Raw genomic sequence first — 22,438 nt, forward strand, 5'->3', positions numbered from 1 at the left:
AGGAAAAGGACCATGAGTCTTCACGGGGTATGCAGCAACCAAGGTTGTATTTGATTCTAGGAGATTAGATTGATATGTACCACACACTAACTGCACAAACCACTGTAATAATATGCAAATAACAATTAAAGAGAAGTTTAGTTAGCTATTCATTTATTCTTTCATTCATTCTGTGGCCTACACTGGACCAACCAGCACCTCACAGTGGCCCCTTCCATATTTTGGCTGTATTTGACTGTGTTCATAAAATATCCAGACAACTCTTTCGGGCAGGAAAAATAGCACCTAACAGCATTCCTGATTTGGAAACAAGTTCTTTGAAAAACAATGACATATTCCTTATTTTTCCCTTATCATTCAATCTGGTTACTAATGCATAGCCTTCCCATCTAGCCTGTAAGAACTTAATTTCTATAAAAGCCATTGGTGAAAAATTTTGAAAGCCTGTTGAAAGGCCAAGTACACTAAAGCTACTGTATCATTCCTATCAGTATGCTTTTGACTACAGTAAAAACCACTAAGAGACTTGCGAGCAATGACTTACTCTACAAAAAGCAGATTTGTTGTTCCCAGCCTGTTGAATTATTTGTATTTCCATTCATTGTTTTTTATAGTTCCCACCAACTTGCTTGAAACCATGACAGCTGCAAAAGCAAAGCCAAGTACACTAACAGTGGGTTGCAGTCAAGCAGAATATTATCACTCATGTTCTCCAACCTTTGTACCAAACGGTGAGACAAAACGTAGGATGATTTTTTGAAGAAAAAAACTCTAAGTAATGTATCAGCAAAATACATTAACTGTCACCGTCTGTGACTAAATATGGGCTTCCTACACACCAAGCTAATTGCAGAAAGCCAAAGATACAGAAGTGAACATGGGAAAAAGAGATCTAGATTTTTTGCCTAGTGAGGTCCCACGATGAATGGCTTGTTCCACTGCTAATGAAAATTAGCAACTCCTTCTAAGGAGAAACAAACCTACTGAAACCAGAAACAAAAATAGGTACAGTGTACAGCTAAACATAAAGCTTAGCATCTCTAGTAAAATGAACCACTGAGACCAACATTCCCATCACAGATTGTTCCCTTCAGTACTTCCTATTCAAGGGTTTGAACCTCGTCTATAAAACCGTCAGTCAATCAGTACTTCAATACATGCACTGCAGTGACCTTGTATATGTCGAAGAAGCACATACTCATCTACCACAAAAAAGCTTGATAAAATCTGATCTAATTATAATGAACATCGATGCAAACTATCCTCATTCAAGGTGACATGTTTGAGAAATGAGTGATGAGAGGAGACTGGCGTGGATGAGGGTCAGGGTCTGATCAGCTTCAGAACAACTGGTAAAGACACACCTGTTAACTGTACACCAGAAGGACTTCAGAAAACAATAGCAAAGCTTACCAGGTCATAAGGATAGTACAGATGAAACAGTTTAAAAAGGGCATGATAATCACATGCCTAATTTGCCTTTTCCAGGATTCAGGATGTTATTGAACCAGTGCTGTGTCAATAAGAATCTTTATATTAAATCTTGTTCTGAGATTAAGAGATGACAGATAGTGCTTTAAAATTACAAGTTCATACAGACAATTATATTTGTATGACAGCACAGCTTGAGCTCCCCATCCTTTAACTTAAAAAAAAAATTTTTAAAAAAACCTTAAAGTGTTAGAGTGTAGGTCTGCTGTAAAATTAAAGAAAGCAAAAAATTATTAGCTGCACGTAATTATGGCTAGCATATCCTAGAGCTATCACAAAGACAACAAAAGTATGTCTTAGTTTTTCTAAAATGTATGTAGCTTTAAAAAGAAAGCCATTAATTGTTATAGAAATAGTACTTTTTTTTTAACATGAGAAATATCAGATGTGTTTTTTAGTTAAAAAAAGTCAGAGCTATTCTTCTTAAGCATTTGTTTAAACACAAGCAAAAAGGTTTGATTAAGTAAAATATCTGCAAAAATATCTGTATAATTAAAGTATCTGTTGTTTTCTTAAAAACAACATGTTTCTGTTGCAATACTAATTACTGTTCATTGAACAAGAAGGAAAATCCCTTAGACGTTCCTGACAACTGTGTTCAAACTATTATGCTAATAAAAATAAGACCTACACTTACAAGATGCGACTACATCACTTCTAGTTTTGTGCCAATGAAAATGAACGTCAAGCTAATTTTTCAACATTCAGAGACTTCAAGTACAAGAGGAGGACTTGCTCACCTGGGTGCAGATGTTCCAGTGGAGCAAACTGCCACAGCTACCCAACTGTATGAGAACAATTCCAACAGCTGAGGATATGTTCCTTAGAGGTAAATACTGGAAAATACTGACAGTTTTGAAGACATAGCTTTCCCATGACTTTTCACCATATTTGCATTACGACAACACTTTGAAGCTTAGCAATGCTTTTCAAAATAATTGCCATATGCAAAAGCCACGTGTAAATGAAAAAACATTTACTATTTGGCAGAGACCTGAGATCCATCACCGCTAGTAGAAACTGGGGATGAAAATAAGCTGTTCTCAGTAAACTTAACCCTTGCACATCAACCAGAGGCCGTCTTCTGTTTTCTGCAGTCTTCACTATTGTTTTGTGTAAATTTATATTGAATTGTAGATTGCATCTGAACCTCTGGGTATTCTTTACCCAGAGTGCCTGCCAGAGGGATAGTGTTGTGTAATGTATGGATGCAAGGGGAAAACTGGAAGTACATTCCTGGTGAATTTTGAGGGCTCAAAGGAAACAGCAAGTAAGAAGGGAGACGGAAAGACATAAAGCTTAGCCAAGACCTACTATTTAATTAAACCAACTTAAATGCGATGAAAAGGTTTGGAAATTATCATAGGAGCAACTCCATGTGCAGACTTGAGAGCAGCAGACAGTAAAGCCATGACAGTTAAGCTTAGTCTGATAATGGTAAACTCATCCAACAGGAAAGTCACAAGGGAAAAACCCACAGCATGAGGCTGAAGAAGATAAAGTGGATGGGTGTTTTACATTTATTGCATTTTCTCAGTCCCAAATTCACTATTTTCAGTGTACCAATAAAGTCTCACCTTAAAGTCTCACCTTATCTACACACATTTACTATAAAACTTGTTGTATATGCTGATGTTTATGAGTATAATGTAAAGTGTTCAAAAGCTCCACAAAAAGGCTATTTTAGTTCTGCTTGTTTTATACTACTCCAAGTAATAAAAATATTATTGCAGCTATAATACTACATGTGATAGCAGCAGGATGATCTTTTTTAAAAAAAATTATATTTCTATTCAGGATTCTTTTATGTTCCATATGCCTCTACACAATAAACTAATAAACGTTTTACTCAAGCTCAAAGCCTGATTGGCTCTAAGAGAAAATAATGAGATGTGCCAGCTCATGTTCCTGAAAGTCAAAATTAGATTTTATGGAGGCATCCTCTTTGTTTTGAAGTCTAATATACTAACTACACTAAGGAGAAAATAAAGTCAGCCATGGACTGTGTCAAAAGATGAAGACTCTCTGAACTGTTAATTAGTGCCTGTAACTTATAGTATTAATTTTTTTAACAGAAAAGTCTTTTTAGACATAGGTTTCATTATAGTCTTGTTTCAGCTTTTGTGAGGGGCAGGCATTACATTTTCTCCTATTCTTTCCTTCGACACAACACCTTGAAAATGCATTACGTTGTTGTTTCTCATACAAACCCATGAAGTGAATAGTAAAATCAGTTTTCAATATGATGATGTCACTTAAACTCCAGTCTTGAACGTTCAAACTTGCTGCATAGTACACTCACAAGCTTGAGATTATAATACATGGATTTTCATCTTGTCATTAACTACAACTAGGTTCCATTTATGCTAATGTGAGCTGGACATAACCCTTAAATTATTATTTTCACTTTCTTGTCTGTGAAATTGAGACGATACCCACTTATTTTACATGCTTACTTGGAGAATGGAATAATAAAAACTTATCAGCACATTTGAAATGCCAAGAGTTTTCAATACATTTTTCCTATGTATTATTTTTCATATACAAGAGGAGTAGGGCCAGAGTGTAATAGGAACACATAATAAAACACCCTTTTTCCTCATTTTGCCTGTTCTAAAATTCTTTGGAAAAGAAAAAAATGCCAAAAGAAAAAACTATTTAATACTTAGTACATTGAAATAAAATGCTGTTTAGTGTCAGTTAATAAAAAATATGGAATCTCTTCATAATTACATCATCTTCATAAGCTGGAATCCTTAGTACATTTGCACTTTAGAAGAATGATATACAGTACTTAACAAAAAGCTATTTTTCCATTAATATATGTGACTACTTCTCTCTTTCCTCCTTCAGAACAAATCTAAAACCTCTCAAGTACAAATCATCAAAAAACAAACACGAAGAGAGACTATGTCTAGGAAAGACTGAGGGCTGAAAGTTTCTAGCATGACTTGCTGCAAAGAAACATGGGATTTCTAGGATGTGTGAATCCTAGTTGGTTACAGAAAAATTATGTGGGGGCAGTAGATACAGGGTACTTTGGTCAGAGAAACCTCCATATTTAATTCTATTAGTTGACAGCCTGCAGCTGATGTAGCTGTATCTCTCTCCATTGTTGTTCTACTGCAGATAAATAAATTATCACTGCAACAGAGTCATGTACTCTTAAGTCTAGTTACAGAGTCTGTCTTTTTCAGTTCAATGAATATTTAGTTATTCTTATTACATTAATAGAATTATAGGGGATAAAAACACACAGCCATGCATAATAAGAAAATATACAAGCATGCAAAATTGGCCAAAGGACTACTGTATATGCCTGCACCCTTTTTGCATCATGCTAGAGAAGAGCGCAGCTAACAGAGGCAGCCCACACCCTCCACTGCTTGTGCAGCAGTTTCTGAGGCCCTTTTCTAGACCTTCTGGGAACAACTTCTGGGATTTTTGGAGAACACGGAACACTTGAAGACCTCCAAGGTGCCTGCCTCTACTGGAAGAGGATAGCTGCAGGAGGCTGTGACCACTGGCAAGCTCCAGCAGCAGATGAGACTGCTGAGGACTGTCTGTGGGCTCAGCAATGGTGGTGATGCCCTGTGGGGCATGGTCCTTGCCAACTCTTGGAGCAGCAGCTGCCCCCACTACTCCAGCTACCCAGCATGCTAGAGACCTTGGCTCAGCTGAGCTCCCAAGGGAGGATGCAGGTCTCCAGGTTTAGGACTACAGGACGTGCATGGGGATGTAACTGGAGTGAATCCAGAAAAGGGTCACTAAGATGATTAAGAGATTGGAACATCTGATACACGAGGGGAGGCTGGGACATTTGGGACTGTTCAGCCTGGAGCGTAACAGTACTCAAGGGGGATTTTATCAGTGTGAGGGTGGTCAAACAGCTTGCCCAGAGATGTTGTTGAGTCTCCAAGGATGGACACAGTCCTGGGCAATGTGCTTTGGCTAACCCTGCACTGAGCAGGAGGTTAGACCAGGTGATCTCCAGAGGTACCTTCCTGCCTCAGCGACTCTGATTGCAAAAGACTCATAGAGTTTCCATTTCATCAAACTTTCGTCTATTCTAGCACCCATATGAAACTCCTGTTCCCATCAGTTGTAGTGATTATTTGTGTGTTTCTCTTCAGTCATGAAAGTACGAAATGATGAAATTAATTATGAAATAATGAGAAAGCTATGTGAAAACCAGCCAGAGTGGTACTTTCATGGAATAATACTAATCTGTATGGCATGAGGTGTGGGATAAGGGTTTTTGAAAGTCCAAGGCCTGCTGAGCTAGTGTTGAGCCTGAGTTTATTTCAGTAAGCATCAATACCCTTTCTGAGGTAGGTCCTGGAGCAAACAACCTGTTAACTTTGCCCACGTTTCCTCTGGGAGGTAGGTAATTTATTCCAGAAGTAAGCCCTGTAGTGAGCAAGTGTGAGTGAAGCACAGAACAAGAATCTTGACAGAAATACGGAGCAAGGCAAATTGACAGTATGGACATACTCCCTCATATAAAGTAGATTGCTGAAATGGTTGTACAAAGACAGCTAAGCCACTTATGGTGCACATGATCCAAAAAGGCTTACATATGCTGGTGTGATTTCAGACAGTTCAAGCTACCATGGGGAAGATTTGAAGAATGAAACTCTATCCATCATTTGTAGCATAACTGAATTGCTGTAAATACTGGTATTTACTGGCTGCTCCTTTGGGACTCACAAATTAGAAACAAAGAGCAGCAACATAAACCCATGCCAGGAAGTAAGTGCCCTTGCTGTATGAGATATTCTGCCGTAGTTAACACCAGGATACTGTTCACTGAGCACACAGTGAGCTCTAGCATAGAGATTTCTTAGCAAGAAGAAAACAAAGAGTGTCATTAGTTAGAGGCGTAGAAGCAGAACAGATCATAACTCAACTTGTGCCTTTGGGGGAAGCTGGTTACCTAAGATGTCAAGTAGGCAAACGGTTCAAGTCAGTGAAGGCAAGAAGGAATATGTAAAAATAAAAAATGAGTTGTTACTACCATTTTAACAGTAATTAATTAAAATCTTACACCATTTTAATATAGCCTAATATGTTACTTTCTATATTACATAGATAATGCCATTACCACATTTTGAAAAATCTAACCATGCTTTTTTATGTTAATCAGGTAACACAGATCACAATATAACTTTTTTAGGAGACAACCTGTTCCTGGGGTAGTATATTCAGTAACTCTTTCATTCACCAAAGTCTATGATTCAGCGCTGTTTGGCCTGTGAATTCCTACGTTGTGTTATTTCACAACCAGAAGCGCACCCTTGACCACACTGTCACATAGAAAATGCACCGATTCTTTAGCTCTCCTCTGAGCTGCCTTCCTTGACAGTTCATGGGTTTGCTACAGAAAATACTACTCTTCTCCCCTCATTCCTCCTCATTCTTCATTTTAGCTTTTCCCCCTGCAATTAATGATCTTCTACCATTTAATCCATTTATTTTCAACTTCACTATCATTAACCCAGCTTCACAGATTTCTTTCTTTCTTTCTAGATCATCTCCCTTATTTAGTCTTTTCCTTTTTTGCTGCTTTTGTGTCTTCACTTATTTCTCCAGAACTTTCTAGTTTACATCCAGATTATATTTTTTGTTTTCTACAAAAAAATAAAAAAAAAGTTTTAATTTTGAGTTGGTTATTTTCGTTGAAACTTCCCTTTTAGCCTATTTTAATGTATTTCATTCTTTTCTACTTGGAGTCTTATTCTCCTCCACGGTGGTATCCTGTTTACCCAAGACCAATGGGCAGTTAAATATCACAATATCTAACGTGGGTGTTGCAGAGAAATAAACTATTGAGTATGTTGATCGTGTAAGTACCGAAATGCCACATCTTTCATAAACTCATCCAGTGAAAACTGTCCCAATTTGGACTTTAAAATCTACTTTAATAATACACAAGGGATTTATATTAGTAGCACAAATTACTGGTAAGCAAAACCCTGAGAGATTTCTTTCATGAAAACATACATGTATAGGTACAGACCTTAGTAATTAAGTGTTTGTCATAATTTTTATTACAGATTCAGATTCTAGGCAACATATTCTACTTGCTTAAAATTAGATCAAGAAATTTGCACAATTTATATTACTTTTAATATACATAATTTAGGTCTGCTTGAGCTCAAGTGGGAATCTTAATATATTTTTGTCCTTTTAAAAAAAATTTACTGTTGATATAGAATTTAGAAAATCAAAGAGCTATGTTACCAAAATGAACACTTAAAATTATCAATAAATTGTTTTTCATAGTCAGATAAAATTAATAGTTATAAATTGGCTACATAAGTTTTTACACTTTACCTTCAGTAAATAATTTTGCCAGTCAAAATGAAAATAGATTTTCACAGGTAGGACTAACACAAGATATAATATATGTATTAATATTTATCATTACTGATGGAAATCAATAAGACCATTTGATAGATGATGGGAAAATGTGAACTCGAGTTCAAACAAAACTGGCAAGCCTTACCTCTGAAAGGGAAAAAACTGAAATGAACTGATTTCATTGTGCCATGCACACAGCCAGGTTCATACGTATGGAGGAGAGCCTACTCTCTGTTCTGGAGGTTTACCAAAAGACTCACTAGCATATCGTTAATGTGGTTAGTGGGAGACTATTTATGGTAGTGAAGCCTTCAGTGATCACTTACTGCTTCTCTATTAGGAACAGTAACTATAACTGATAGTCCCTATTCTATTAAACCATCTCTTTTTACATTTAATTTATAATAGAGTTCTGTTGGAATCTGGCTTCCCCTGGCAGGTATTAAGAGCAGTTCCTGAAGTTTAGGTGGCAAAATATAATCTACACTCACTGGAAATATACTGAAAACTTTAGGAAGAATTTCAAGTTTATAAGAGGATGTGTCTATCTCAGATACTAGTAATGTCACCACAAAAATTAATCTTAATTAATGACATGCTACTTTGCTCACTGTATTGCTGAATATTTTTCTTCATTCCTATGCATGCTAATTTACTCAAGCCCTTCATCGAAGGTTGTGAGTGATTGAGGGCAGCACTGAGACAATCATACAATAGCCTCAGTATTTTTTTTGTTAATATTTTGTCAAATACACCATCATCCTTATCTTTACCATTTTCCCTTATTTTTCCACACTATGTGTGCAGTTCATTACTTTTACTATTTGTATCACACTCTGATTGCTATTCAGTCTTTGACATTTTTGCTATATGGAGTTAGATAACCATCATACTGTTTCAGACTTGTCCAGTTTTGCCTTCTGAAATTCTTGTATCATGGTTGCATTAACAATGTAATTAAGTAACACGTCAATATGTTGGCCCTTATGCATTATTCATCATTTGTCAAGCTATGATCCATCATAATGGCCTAGTGGGAGATTTCAAACCACCTCATTTGATCAGCTTAATCAATTAGCTGCTGTAGATTAATGTTGCTATGTTAGTGAAAAGCATGCAATTGAAAAGTATATCAAGTTTTACTCCAAATTCTCTGTTATTATAAATTTGCATATGGACTGATATGCGTAGGTATGTATATGTGTATAACTATCTGCACATCCACAGAAGGAATCAAATAGGACTTTTGAAAATTTAGCAGTACTGATTTGGGAGTAAAAAGAGAAACATCTGAGTATGTCCTAATCTCATACCAATCTCCCTTTGCCTAACATGCCAAGATCTCTTTCTGAAGTGTTACTGTGGCATGCCACCCTATTGTGGCATATTTTGAGTATTACTTCTGTGTAATGCTCATGTACCACCATAGAGTACATACATAACACTGACACAGCTGGTATAGGCAAGATGAAGATTCAGTGCTGTTAGTGTACAAGGAACAGCATACTGACATTGCTATATTGCTAGTGTCAATGAACTATTTTTTAATGAAAATTGCTTAAAGTATTTCTATAACAATCTGATATCAGCAATATAATATAAAAATACAATCAGCTGTATGAGTTTCCTTTATATAATCAGAAACCATAAAGTCCTTTTTAAAAGAAGAATCTGAGATATCCTTCTTGAAATATTTTTTCTTCCTAATCTTTGGCACTTTAGCTCTTATCCTCCTTGTAGGGCTAGTACTTTATACAGAGTTCCAGCTTTTGTGTCCAGTATTTGGTGTGACACATTTAAAAATTACAGAATGGTGTAGCCCACAGTGAACACATGCATTTGATAGGTGAGAGCTTATTAGAGTCTCTAGAATCCGTATTTGAACATTGCTGAGACTTTAAAATTGCTAAGCATTTGTTCTGAACAATGTTCATCTTGATCTGTTCAAAGTCAGGATAAAAGGAATTAATTAACAAATTACATTTTAAAGGCAAAGGAAAATAACTTCTGTGAGATCACAGAACTATGTATACAGCAATAGAAATAAACTATTTTCCCATGCAAATGCTGTATGTATATAGATTTACTTGGGTAAAGGCAGGGTAAATGGGTACTTTTCTGTATTTAGTACCGTAAAACCCAGGACTCTTCATTAATACGAAAATATTAAAAACAGCTATCTATCTCCTTGAAATAACACCTACAGCAGTTTTCTGACAAGTTGAGCAGAGTGTTCCCAGAAAAACAAAACCAAAACCTTCTTCCATGACATCACCTACAGCATCCCTGTGTGTGTCTGTGTGATTGAACATGATAGCTCTCCTATGTACAAATTGTTCTAGACACACACCTGATGGTGTTGGCAATATGCAGCAAAGAAAGATGACAAGCAAGTGTCTCCAGAGAATTGGAGGGATATCATTCTAAACTCTGTGAACAATGCAAGGCCATTATCTTTATGAGAGCAAAAATGAAAAGTAAGATTAACTACCTAGTGTGAGCCAGATGTATAGGAGTAAAACTAATTAAGTAATTTTTTTATAGAAGATAAGAGCTAAAGAAAATTCATTCTTTGTACTCAAGTGGAGAACTCCAAATGCTGGGGTTATCTTCCGGATGTTTGTGTGCATAATTTGAGAAGAGGAGTGCTTGCAGCCGGAGTTTATGCTAGGTTTGAAAAGCATACAGTACACCTGATGGTAGACTTTTGGTGACTTGAAGAACTAGGTGATCCTTGGCTAGAATACTTTATGATCAATTATTGTCCATTTTGATCTAAAGGTCATATCAAGAGCTCTGCAAAGAGACAAGAGAAAAAAGAAAGGAAAATTAATAGCTCAGGAAAGTCCTCTTGAACCATATTTGAAATGGAACTAAGGATACATTCTACAAATGTACCATAGATAAGCACTCAGATCAGCAGGTACCAATTAGTAAAGAAAAGCAGTTGTGTCTGATCTTTACCCAAGAGTTCTGCTTGCTCTTGCACTCCCTTTTATGCCATGCATGCACTAGTTTTCACTAATTGTTCAATCAATTGCTACTGCTCATTAACAACTCTTCTGGCTATTGGTATAACAATGAAGGTATTACACCAAACTGTAAGCTCATCTTTTTATGACATAAACGTATGTGGGGAGAAAATGGCAAGCACTTAACACAATCTTGTAATAGAAGCAAGCTAAGATCACATTAATTCCCCTCCCTTTAAAATGTGCAATGGAAGAGTTTGAATTACAGTTATCTAAATGACCTTTATTCTACATTTTTCCAGCTTCAAAGTGCTTGATCTCCCTACTTAGTCTATGAAACATATGTATACGTATACATATAAATAGCATAGAATTGTGCATATATGTGTGTAAGAATTCACATCAGAATTTTTCATAAGATATTCAAACATATTAATTGGCCCATAATCATTCCCTTCTCTTTGAATTTTAAAGAATTAGAGATTTCATGTTCTGATCACTGTGAGGTGCTAATGACTTTTTAAAAAGAACATTTGTAACCAACACAGTTAATCATATGGTACACTCTGGTGTTATAAAATCAGGGTAAGATGTTGAATAAACCTATATATTTAATACCATATTCCCCTCAAAGCTTGAGGAATCAGAGAAAATAGAATATTCAGGAGAGAAGAAGAAAAGGCCAAGAGAGTAGAAGTGTAACTAGATACTCACAAAGAGCATAATGGGTTTACTGCATGGCCCCATATATCAATCTTTCAAACAAAATTTGTTCTATGCATGCTGGATTAACAATTCCATGGGGGTTTTTTGCTGCAAACTTTTTATAGCTTTATCTAATCATCTGTACTAGTAATTAATAATCTTCACCACGTTGCTGCTAAAATGAGATTTTAAACTCCTTGGGGAAAGATCACAAACTTGATTTTTCTGTATAAAGCATCTAGCAATCTTCTGTCCACTATAAGTTAGTGGATAAAATGTGGTTCTCTAAGCATCTTTATTCCACAGAACAGACACTTTTTAATTCATCACACATTGAACCAAATTAATTTCAAAATTTTACATCAACCTCTCAAAAAAAATTTCTTCCAATTCCACCTATCCATTCATCTGATCTTAAAAATACTAAGCTGAAATTTCACTAGAACAATTTGCTTGAAATTTGGAAAAAATTGCTCTACAGATTTCAGCTTTATTAGTCTGTGCTAATGGTTCAATTTTATGAAGCCAAATAAATGGTTGGGCAGTGGTAACTGGAATCAGAGCAAATCACCTGTACCCTTCAGACCTCTGAGATTAATGTTTCGACAAAGAATTCACTGCCACAAAATATATGCAAAAATATGCCAAGCATATATCCCCATGTGCAAAATGAAACACTAAATACTATTAAGCTCTGGGTTAGTAGTCCTGTCCTTGAAACAGACACAAGAATTACAAATTTGAGGACAGTAATTATTATATGTCAGCTGCTCAAAGTTTCTTTGACTCTGGCTTCATTTTTCATGGCAAGTATATACCTGGGCCGGATGTCTTCCGTGTTTGTGCTAATTACTGTCATTCTGCTGCTTTGTCACAATTTTTAAATAATCCATAAGTTTGAATTCAATGTCTTTTCCATATGTTCTTTCCTATCAGTTGACATATGCCGAAGAGGAATGATAATCATGCAAGGAGTTTAAGTTATTTGTAAGTAAAATACTTAGTTTGAGTTACCAATTTCATTTTTATCTAAACCATGTGACTTGGAGCATCTATTATGGCAACAGCACAAACCCATAAGATTGATTTGTTTTCACAGAGAGCTTATTTTAGAATGTAATATGCACTAGGTTTGTTATTTGTAGTGACTGCTGTGATTTGTGGCTTAATGAAGGTAACTCCAGAAGATGAAGCAGACACTGTGTGATTGATAGTGAATTATGTCAATGTATTACCACGAAAAGAAGTGCTATCCGGCTTCATGTTACATGAAATGAGATTCTGATTTTTCACTCTTAGCAGTTTAGATCTCCAGTACTTTTTATCTCGTGTATGTTTTAGGTACTCACAACATTTACAGGTGATAATTTAAAAAAAAGTGCAAGTAAATAGCTTATTTTCCCAAGTAATTTTAAAATAACAACTCTATGGACAAGATGGCAGACATCGTTTTAGGCCAATTGGCCTAATAATTAAAAATATTTCAGATATATACCAGGCCACTAAACATGAACTCAGAAGGAAAAGAAACATATTTACATCAGAAAGTCCTTTGAAAAGTTTTGAAGGTACTTTTATGTTAAGTGCGAGCTACTTCTCTTATCATCATATTCACTGCTATTATTCATTAGCCTTTTAACAGCAATCACATCAATCTGAGCAACTTCACCCTTGCAGTCAGACAGCTTTTTCTGTTTCTATCATGCTTTCTGGTAGTGTACCCAATGTTTGTAATACAAAACCATGATGTGAGTTTTACCATTTCTCATAATCTACCACATACTTCACCATCCTAATGCCAGCAATGTGTTGCTTACAAATGGAGAGACCTCATCTAAACTAAATCAGCTGTTAGGAATTCATTCATTCTTTTTGTTTCATTTACTGTAAATGAGTCATACTTTTAAAAGATCTTAGGTTGACTTCCCTTCTTATTATTTATTTCCTAATGAGCACTGAACTGCAGGCTCAGTACTTTGGTATGTAAAGAGAAGCTAAGGCTCTTTCTACCTAAATTTAATGGAACAGGTAGGAGACATAAGACATTGCATATTATTGCTTAATTGCCTGGCTGATTAACTGCTCATTATTTGCTTAAATGCTTATTTTCCATATATCCCATTAACTGCATAATTGCTGAATTTTCATATAGCTTATACTTTGCTCATCTGCTTCCCTTTTATTGGAATGTGTACGCTTGTACCTCTCTAATGAATTTTTTTGTTGCCTTCATTGTTCTCTCCACATCAACAGAAATCCTTAATTTTACTATTCTACTATCCCTTTTGTTTTTCTCCAAGCACTGCTTCCACTTTTCTTGTCCTTTTTCTGTACTGTTATTTCCATTCAATAGAATTTAATTCAATTATGATTCTTTCTACACAGTTTTTTCTTTCACCTACATTTTGCTCTCCTCTCTGTTGACCAATAGGTCTGAAATAAGCTGCCCTAAGTTTAAAAGGTTATATTAGGCTGATTTAGAAACAGCTTTAAGAGTCCTTAGCTAGCTAATATAAGAGTCAAGAAAGCTAATGTGAACTGTATAATTTATAACAAAATTAAGGTAAGGGATCTTTAGGGCTCAAGTTAAAGTCATGGTTAGCATGAAAAGAAGCTGGGAGATTCTAAACATGAGGTCAGTAGCAGCCCATACAAGCTGTGCTATGATAGTGTTTTCTGTTCTTAGCTCCAGAGGTCAATGTACAGACAGGTAGAGCCAAGTATTGGTTTTAATTGGTGTAGGCAACCTGCTGTATTTTCTCTCTCCCTGAAAAATCCTACCAATTTCAAATAGACAACAAAGTAAAATAAAATACTTCCATGACATTCTAGAAGGCGAGCAGGCAGTCTCTAAAGTAGCTTATGCATGCAAAATTGTCTATAGAGTGTCAGAAAACCTGCCATGAAACAGTTAAACTGGCGTCCTAAAAGCAGAAAATGTTCAGTTTGAGCAAGCATTGAATCCTATACAGATTAAACCTCACAGTTCAATATGCCTGCTACTACTCTTGTTGTAGAAGTTACGCATATCACTAATTTCATCACATCTTTTCTTTGTACTGGCAGGTAGGCAGACATAACCCAGTCTAACATAAAGTCTGCTTCAGTCTTGTTCTATGATTTTTTTTCTATTAAAGTCTTTTTAAAGAAATCTTTGCACTTCAGAAGTCCAAAATACATTGCCAGCTGAGGATTGAAACAGTGGTAGCAAGTTACATAGGTGAATATAACCACTCCAAATATTTTGTTTACAAAATCCCATTAACCATCATTTCATCCCCCAAATCTCTTATTGCATAAGTAGATGTCTGACAGCCAACCTAGCTGGTTTATGAAATCTCTGCACTCCCATAATTCCATGCTAAATCTCATCAGTACAAAATACTTGTTTACTGACTTGAACCAAGCAAACATTCTAAATTTTCCTTCTGTGGGATGTGCGTGCTAGTTACAGGTATGGTTTTAAAGAAAAAAAAATACGTGCAAAACTTCTATTGTTCTACCTGCCCCACTAACCACAAGGGAAATTCATTCACCTCCAGAAAATATTAATTCGTTCCAGTCTGCCTACCCGAGCTTGTTGTATGAATTGACAGAGACAGACCTTGCTGAGAATTGCAATATACCACTAGGAAGTTTATTTGCAGAGAAGAGACATTTTATCAGTCTGACAATACTATTGAATTCAAAACCACAAACAATTTTAGTCTGTAATAAATTGAACATTGTGCAGACCTAAAATAGTTCTGGTTGAAAAGCCTACGTGCTTTTTACCACTTACAGTAATAAAATTAAGCAGTACTTGTACATCATGGATGCTCGTGTCGTAGAAAGAAGAGTTTATCAGCATCTTGACCACCAGGTAGTAGTCGAAGAGGAGGGGGTTTGTCCCTATGCTTAATAAATTAATATCTGTTTCATAAAGAATTATGTGGATGCTACTCCTTGTGGCTGCAGGTTCACTCTCCCATTGTATCCCCTGCAATGCCATGGAGTCAAAATTCCCACCGTGCTGTACCATGCTACATATACCTACGGTACCCAGCATGGTGGGATCATCCATAGGTATCAAGACACTCTCCAGTGAATTTTCTGGCTGTCAGACCCCAAAGGGTGGTGTGGCCTGCCTGGCACACCCCTGCTCTTTCACATCACAGCTCACAACCCCGTCCTCTTCTGCCCAGTGTGCTTGTTTGGAAGTGATACATCTCAGGCAGGACACGCAGCCCACCCATGCACTGTCATGCCCCAGCTGTCATGTCCACCGGGCACCTGATGGGGGCTGCTCCCCCATTGCAGGGGAAACCTCTGCGAGATACTCTGCGAGTGCTGCCCACAGTGTGCACAGGGGCCGCCCTCCATGAGTGGCCACTTGAACCCATCACACCCACGTGATCTCTGAGTAGCCTCCGATTAGATACCCATTTCCTCCCGCCATGTGCAAAGTGGAGACCGAGAGGCCTCACACCTGCCTCAGCCCGACGGGATGTCTGTGCAGCATTTCTGGGGCAGCCTCTGGGCTTTGCATGGTGCCACCAGGCGCAGGCAACCCTGCGTGCACGTGTGGGAAACCAGGACAAAATGCCAATCCAGGAGGATATGTACGTGAGGACAATAAGGAAATCCCCAAAGGGAATCCCCAGGAGAACTGGGCAGACCAGAAGACCTGTCCAATGGGCCCACGAATCAGAAACTATTTTGAAGAAAGCCTTACGCCGTGGGGAAGGGGGACAGGGACCGCTCAGCTACCTCTGAGGCCGTGGCAGGCTGCAGACAAGTGCCATGTCTTTTCTTTTTTCTCAGGTTGATACTGTTCCATAGAAAGTTTCAAAAATCTCCAGCAACTGACTGAGGAGTGAGAAGACCAACCTGTGCTCTGTGCTGCCTCCAAATCTAAGTCCTGCCCCAGCCCTGCTGCCATTTTTATACCTGGTGCCAGCCACATCACAGACCCCCACTGTGACGTGGCCACCGCTGACCTGATGTCCACTGGGACATGGACACCACATCACTAGTTTTCAGTGTGAGGGGGCTGACATAGGGCCCAGCCCGTGGCTACCCAGGGAAGCAGGGCTGTGTCTCTTGAAACTTGCTCTAGTGGTTCTGAAACAACTTTCTAAATAAACTTATTGGTCTGAACATAAATATTTGAACAGTTTCTGTTTTTCCTATTAGGAAATGTTTTTTTCTCCAGCCGTTACTAACAGAATGTGAGACCGACAATACAAACTTCTTGATTTTTTACATTGCATATCAATGTTTAGCATTGTGAGAAACATGCTCTTTGATGGAATCATACAGAAAATAAGTTTCTTCTTACAAAGGTGAGCTTACTCAATATTTCTGCCTAATTCCTGCACAGCTCAGCTTTTCTTCAGCCATCCTGACTTTCTCATAACAGAGATTTTTGGAACTGAACTTCATATTAACTATGTGGCATTAATCATTTTACTGCTAATCTCAGGAGAGAGTCAGCTGCTGCTCCCAGCTATAAATGCTGCATAGCAGAACCTGGGTGAAGATCTGTACCTGACATCAGCTGCCATCTCCGTTATAACCAGTAAAGCTCAGATTAGCCAGACAGGTATCCATTGATAAATATGCTGCAGGACAGTCAGTGAAAGTGTGATGACAATGCATGAAAAGATTGTGTCTGTCCTAGCAATGTCATGTGCCTCTTATGCTTCTTTTCAAAGTTCTTTCCAATTTGTCTTGGATAAAAAAGGATAATGTGATGCAAATAATAGAGAATGAGAAAGTTGGAAGGCACATCATAAAGCTCACCAGAATCCGATAAAATAGAAAGATAACATGAAGATTGCATTAGGTTAGAATTTAAAGACAAAAATGATTGCATAGGAGGAATTGAACTGTAATCTTCATTTGTAATTCTAGGCCAGGAAAGTTGAAAGTTTATGAAAATATATTGCTGAAATACACCAGAAGCTTAGGAGACTTTTGAGAAGAAAACTTATGAATCATAAAAGGTAGATGTTTTGCCAGTAGGTACCAAACTGTCTACAATATATAAGAAAATAGAAACCCAGGAATCTTCTAGGACTTTGCAAAATTGTAATAACAATGTTCATATTGATATGAATGGAGAAGGGCTACAAAAATGGCATATGTTGCTGACACCTGCAGCAGCAGGACATCAAGATCCTAGGACATATCTACCTGCAAATTCTCAGGACAAGCAGATCTGAAATAGAGACAGTGATGAAATCCTGGCAACTCCCAGAGGTGGGACAGGACAGAGAGATTAACCACTGTCATCCCCTGACTGGTGCCAATGGGACACATCCAAAACCAGCACACTCCTAAGTAGAACCCAGGAAGTGTGGCGAGGTGATCAAAAACTGATGCCCCTTTGTCCTCCATGTTATTCCAGCAACCCTGGACAGACTGCCTGGATAAGAGTGTCTTCATGCCCAAGTGCTCAGCAGACTGCTTACACACATCGGGGTGCTGGTGGGTATGAGTCTGTGAGTGTGAGACTGAAATCAGTTGTGCTTTAAATCAATCTTTCCTTCCTGCAAGGTGTTGCACTGAGCTGCTGCAACATTACCTTTCATGGGGCAATTGGGCAGTCATTATGTTTTCATGAGATTCTGAAAGATACATAGACTGCAATAAGATGTAGCTGTACGTATGTGTGTGTATAAGTGTGTAAGTGTATAAGTGTATAAGTATGTATGTATGTGATATGTATATTGTAATAAGCAATTCAGCATTTATTCATGCAATTATAACTTGTGAGATGAAATGATCCATCTGTCAAACTAAAAGGCCTATCTATAGTGCTAAAGTACAAAAGAAAACCAGCATTTCTAGGACTGAGTTGATCCCATCCTGACAGGCATTTCTAAAATAGTCCAGACTGCTCCAGAACAGAATTAAATCTGTCATGGTATCTTTCAGTATCGCACTGTAGACAACTAAATTTAGATGTTTAATTGTAGCAAAGCAATTAAAAAGCATAAATATACCTATTTAGAGCCATTCTAGATGCCCTAGAATGCCCGAGATAACTGCTTAGAGCTGCCATATGTGACAGAGGTTCTATGAAAGATTTGTGAAGTGACATCTTGGGATGGCAGGATACCTTAGGATATCTAAAATGCTGCTAGACACCTAACTTTAAACAATTAAATTATTCTGTACAGAGAGCATTCAGCTACCAACAGATAAATAATTGGTACCATTTGGAAGTTTGTGGAATATTTGAGATATCCAGGCAGAGCAGACCAATGCAACACAGCATTTGTGTCCAGAATGTGCTTGGGTGGGACTCCTCATGATACCTGAAGTGATACTGCAGAGTCTATCTTCAGATACCTGAATCCTGTTCTGTGCATCTAGATATATACTGCGTCTGTAGACAGAGTCAATGCAGTTCTGGGCATCACAACTGGAATTAAAATAAATATTTTTTTTTGCAATATGAGATACCCTTGCATATCCTGAGATCTGGCTGATCCAAAAGGGCAAGCATTTTTCTAGGTCTAAAAATGCTTGGGAAGCAAATTTGCAAGTGGTCTTGAATTCGGTATTTTCACGTAGTAAACCACTCACATTCCCAACGCTAAGTAGACCCCATATGACAATTTTTCTATGATGCAGGAATTCAAAATTTGGATCAATTAACTTTTTAGAATCTTATTTATGGTGCAGCTCTTGTGTCACTGTAAAGGACTATTTAGGGCATTCTTGTTACTATGCTTCTAAGTAAAATCACATATATAGTTAAAAAAAGCTCTTTAGTCTGCAAAAGATAGCATTTAGTTGGAGAGATAATAGCTTTGGCTTAGTGGGAAGTGGGGGTTAATTAAAAGGAACAAAAAATTTTTCAATAACATTCCCACATAAAGAAAAGATTATAGCAGCAATGTTTATACATGGGCATGTAACTGACTTTTAAAATAGTTACAGACAGTAAAATATGCGACTTACAGCCTTTTACTTGTTAAAAAGTATCATTCACCTTTAAAAATCCAATAGTGTAGTATAAACATAATGATCAAAAAGTCCACAACTGTGATAACAACTATGGAGTGACTGGATTATTTCATACATATAAATCACTTGATCTTACAAATTGTGGCTGAAGGTGTAAACTGCTTTAGAGAACGACCTCATACCTACTGAAGGTTTTCCTGTGGTTCAACACCATCCTTAGGAAGGGACCACAGCTAAGTAGTAACAGCAGTTTCTTAGGGTGATCCATCCAGCTCCAAGACAAGTCAGACTAAATATCAATCCTATTGGCTTTATTATCACATTAATACTACATGAGCAAACATGGAAATGAAAGAGTATTTATCTTGTAGAATAGGTAAAGAGGGACGGAGTGTATCTTCTGAGGAATAAGCAAAGTATTTGGGTTGGTGGGCAAATCAAGACCACTTACCTCAAAGGCATTTAAAAAGGGGAAAAAAAATCCTAAGAAAGATTTGTTTAGCAAGACGGCAGCATGAGAAAGAGGTCTCGCTCTTTCAGCTACATTGAGTCAAATATGGTTATTATACGGAAAAATTGTACAAACTAAACTAGCACACTGTGCAGCTACAAGTTTGACATGGTTTGCTTCTCTCTCATCAATCTCAAAACGCATCCACTGAATCACATAGTTTTTCCATATTTGGAAGGCATGTTCATCTCAGGCCATGGAAAAAAGATAGAAAACACATTAGGACTTTTATCTTCATCTTCACTGAAAATAATTAATGTAGGCTCTGCTAAATATTTAAATTATTACTGGTGAATTATTTTAGTGTTAATATGTGTTTGATTAATTTGTTTTACCTACTCATCTTTACAAGTAAGTCGTGATTACTATGTATGAATCAATCTCTTTTGAATATGCACTTCCAATGCACTAAGTGGATGCAGTAAGTCACTGTGAACAGCGTTGATTTGGGGGGCATTCTTTCATAATGGGCTGTAAAAGTTTTGAAATTGGTTTTCTTACCATTATTTTTTATCCTCCAGCTTTCTGTCTCTCCCCACTTTCCACTTACAAATTCCTTTCATCTGATAAAGGAAAATTTATTTGGTAATGGTCTTCAAATTGATGATAGGGCTTGTTTTATACAAGATGACTAATTTCACCATAATGCTTTTAATTAACATCTCTGGTTCTTCGGGGGAAAAAAAGAAAATGTGAATCTGCCTTAGAGCTCATGTACATTTTGTTTAATCAGGATCTTTTGGCAGGAAAGAGAAATGCAATCAAATTGTTAGTGGGCTGTATACACTTTGGGCTATACAGAATAATGATAAATCTTTCACACAAAGTATAAAGTTGCTGTAAACTACTTTGCATTATTTTACTTTGTAATAGATTCTCTGACTTCCGTGAGACACTTGACATTTTCTTCATTTGTGTTGTGCCATTCATGTTGTGCCTCAGTTGAACTTAAATCCAACCTTCAGTCTGTAAATTTGTATGGAAAATCGTAACACTGGGTACTTTTATATGCACAATTAACAATTTTTTAATTAAAAAAATTAGATTTCTACTAAAAGGATAGGTGTTGAGGATGATATCAACTAAATAATTCACAATAATTTGTAATAGATTTAATGCATGAACTCACTGTCAAGATGCACATTTTCAAATCATCTCAAAAAAACCCCAAAGATAAAAGTTGAATGTGCTAAGGCTAGAGCTATATTAGCAAGACCATGGGCTCTGATGGGATGGATGCAACCATGAGTACTGAGGGAGATGGCAGATGTCATTGCAAGGCCACTCACTATTATCTCTGAATGATCATGGCAATTGGGAGAGGTGTCTGAATACTGGGGAAAGTCTCATACTATCTTCAAGCAGGGCAGGAAGGAGGGCCTAGCGGACTAACTACAGACTGGTCAGCCTCACCTCAATCCCTGGCAAGTGAAGTGAACAGAACAACCTGACTTGTGCAGTGTACCCCAGGGAACAATACCGGGTCCAATCCTGTTCAACATCTTCATCAATGATCTGGATGATGGGGCAGAGCGTACACTCAGCAACTTTGCTGATGACACAAAACTGGAAGGAGTGGCTGATACATCAGAAGGTTGTGTTGCCATCCAAAGGGACCTTGACAGGCTGGAGAAATGGGCTGACAGGAACCTCATGAAGTTCAACTAGGGGATGTGCAAAGTCCTGCCCCTGGGGAGGAAGAACTCCATGCACCAGTATATGCTGGGAGCTGCTCAGCTGGAAAGCTGCTTTGCAGAAAAGGACCTGGGGATCCTGGTGGGCACGAGATTGAACTCGAGCCAGCGATGTGCCCTTGCTGCAAAGAAGGCTAACGGTGTCCTGAGCTGCATTAGGAGGAGTGTTGCCAGCAGGTCGACGGAAGTGATTCTTACCTTATCTTCAGCACTACTGAGGCCACATGTGGAGTACTGGGTCCAGCTCCAGGCTCCCCAGTACAAAGGAGATATGGAGCTACTGGAGAAAGTCCAGTGAAGGGCCGCCACTAAGATGACTAAGGGACTGGAGCACCTCTTTTCTGGGGAAAGGCTGCAAGAGCTGGGGTTGTAGCCTAGAGAAGAGAAGTCTCGGGAGGATCTCATTAATGTGTACAAACACCTGAATGGTATTTGTGTAAAGAAGACGAAGCCAGGATCTTTTCCGTGGTGCCCAGTGATAGGACAAGAGGCAACAGGCACAAACTGAAACACAGGCGGTTCTGTCTGAACATAAGAAATCTTTTTACCATGAGTGTGACCGAGCAGTGGCACAGGTTGCCCAGGGAGGTTGTGAAGTCTCCATTCTTGGAGATACTCAAAAGCTGTCTGGACATTGTCTTGGGCAACTCTAGGCACTAGGTTGCCATGCTAGGTTGGACAAGATGATTTCCAGAGGTCCCTTCCAACTTCAACCATTCTTTGATTCTGTGAACAAGAAATTC

The sequence above is a fragment of the Gavia stellata genome, chromosome 1, assembly GCF_030936135.1.
Source record: "Gavia stellata isolate bGavSte3 chromosome 1, bGavSte3.hap2, whole genome shotgun sequence".
NCBI classification, from domain to species: domain Eukaryota; kingdom Metazoa; phylum Chordata; class Aves; order Gaviiformes; family Gaviidae; genus Gavia; species Gavia stellata.